Below are 2,453 nucleotides of genomic sequence, written 5' to 3'. Positions count from 1 at the left end.
GGTAGTAGTACAGGTTAGTGGTAGTATAGGGTGACTAGTAGTAGGGTGAGGAGTCTAGGTTATGTAGTCTGAAGTTAGGTAAAGTAGTAGAAGGTAGGTAGATATAGCGTTAGATAGGTTAAAGGTAGTATAGGTAGGTTAGTATAGGTTAGGGTTAGAGTATAGGGTTAGGGTTAGAGATAGTATAGGTAGGTAAGAGGGTCTAAGGTTAGGTAGTATAGGGTTTAGGGTTCTAGGGGTTAAGGTAGTAAAGAGGGTTAACGGAACCCTAAAACCAAAACTCTCCCAATACTATGTGAGTGACAGGTTTGCCTCTGCCCTAGCTCCTTCACAAATCGACTAGTAAGCTGCTGTATAGGACCTATGTTAGCGTGTCAAAATACTACTGAAATACGAAGTACATTATAAACACATAAAGATATTACCCAATGTAAAAGACATAATCGGATGTTGATAATGGTTTCACTTCTCGGTTGAAATTGCTGATTGAATATTCCACTAGAAATGTAAAAATATGTATTCATTATATTCATCCTTCTACTCTGTGGGTAGATCTCTGCCATCGTCTGTCTGCACACAACAACTGCTGTGGAAATGTCACATTTGGTAATTTATTCACGTTTTCCAAAATTTTACAATAGTTATGTCAATCGCTCAGAAATCGCCTAAGTTGTCAATTTCAAGAGGAAGCTTAAGTGACGTCCCATACTACTGTTAGGTGAGGTGTTTGGCGATAAATGAGCGTACGATAATGTGTCAGAAGGTGTTATGGTATAGGGTCGAAGGTCAAAGGGGATTTTCCAACACGAGAGTTTCTCGACACGAGAGTTTCTCGACACGAGAGTTTCTCCACACGAGAGTTTCTCCACACGAGAGTTTCTCCACACGAGAGTTTCTCCACACGAGAGTTTAGGCTATTTGCCTTTTGATCAAAAGATAAATAATGGTTCCATAAGATGGGCTTCGCCCTAAAAGCTTTCTATTTAGGTGAATGAACAAAGACAGAGGGGGGAGGCAAAGAGAAAGAGATGAGTGAGGGAAAGAGAGAGAAACAAACTAAAAAGGATTATTTGTTTTTATTCAGTTGACTTGAAGCCAAACAGAGGGAAGCCATATCGCTGTAGCATAATAGCGAACGGCTAAAAGGACCCTCCTGACTTGTAAAATGAATAACTAAAATCAAAAACTGACCATAACCCTAACTAAATATGAACAAAGTCTGAAACTAAATATAAATTTGCAGTTCAGGAGTGTCCGTATACCCTTTTCCAGTATAATATCCCTACAAGCTTGGCTTGAGTTCCCATAGCAACAGGTTACCATGTGAACAACAGCTGCAGCACAGTGATATGGCATGTCTACCTCAGTTTGATTGTTAGTGGCTACGTTCCAAACGGTCTCAAATGTTATCCTATTTCCTATATAGTGCACTACTACATAGGGCTCTGGTCAAGGGTAGTACACTATGTAGGGAATAGGGTGCCATTTGGGATTCAGCAGTCTTCTCCCTGTAGCCCCTCCTCTCTACCTACAGCCTCCTCCGTAGCCCCTCCTCTCTACCTAGTCCCTCCTCCGTAGCCCCTCCTCTCTATCTAGTCCCTCCTCCGTAGCCCCTCCTCTCTACCTAGTCCCTCCTCTGTAACCCCTCCTCACTATCTAGTCCCTCCTCTGTAACCCCTCCTCTCTATCTAGTCCCTCCTCCGTAGCCCCTCCTCTCTACCTAGGACCTCCTCTGTAGCTCCTACTCTATATCCTAGCACCTCCGTCTACCTAGTTCCCCTCCTCTCTCACCTAGAAAACCCTAGCCCTGTAAGCCCCTCCTCTCTACCTAGACCCTCGCTTCCTGCTTACTAGCCCTCCTCTCTAGCCTAGCCCCTCTTCCTCTCCATACCATAGCCCCTCTCCCATCTAGCCTACTCCCTCCCCTCCCTTCTCACCTAGCCCCTGCCCCTCTATACCTAGCCCCTCCTCTCTTAATCCTACCTAGCCCCTCCTTCTCTACCTAGCCCCTCCTCTCTACCCTAGCCCCTCCCTCCTCACCTAGCCCCTCCTCTCTACCTTAAGACCCTCCTCTCTTTACCTGTCTGTAATTATATACAGTACCTGTCAAAAAAGTTCTGAAACACACCTACTCATTCAAGGTTTTTAAAAAAAATGTTTTTATTATTATTCTCCATTGTAGAATAGTAGAGAAGACATAAAAAACTACGTGAAAGAACCCAACAGGAATTATGTAGTAACGCAAAAAAGTCGGTACAAACACACAAAATCTTAAATATTTTTATATTTTAGATCGCTTCAAGTAGACTACCGCTTTGGCCCTTGATGACGAGCTTTGGCACAGAGCTCCTTGGCATGTGCTCTCAACCAGCTTCACCTGGAAATGCTTTTCCGTACAGTCTTGAAGGAAGTTCCCAGCATATGTTTGAAATACTGGTTGGTGCTTTTCCTTT

Source organism: Salvelinus sp. IW2-2015, linkage group LG21 (assembly GCF_002910315.2).
Source record: "Salvelinus sp. IW2-2015 linkage group LG21, ASM291031v2, whole genome shotgun sequence".
NCBI classification, from domain to species: domain Eukaryota; kingdom Metazoa; phylum Chordata; class Actinopteri; order Salmoniformes; family Salmonidae; genus Salvelinus; species Salvelinus sp. IW2-2015.
The sequence above is the reverse complement of the archived record's forward strand: the minus strand, read 5'-3'. Positions refer to the sequence as shown.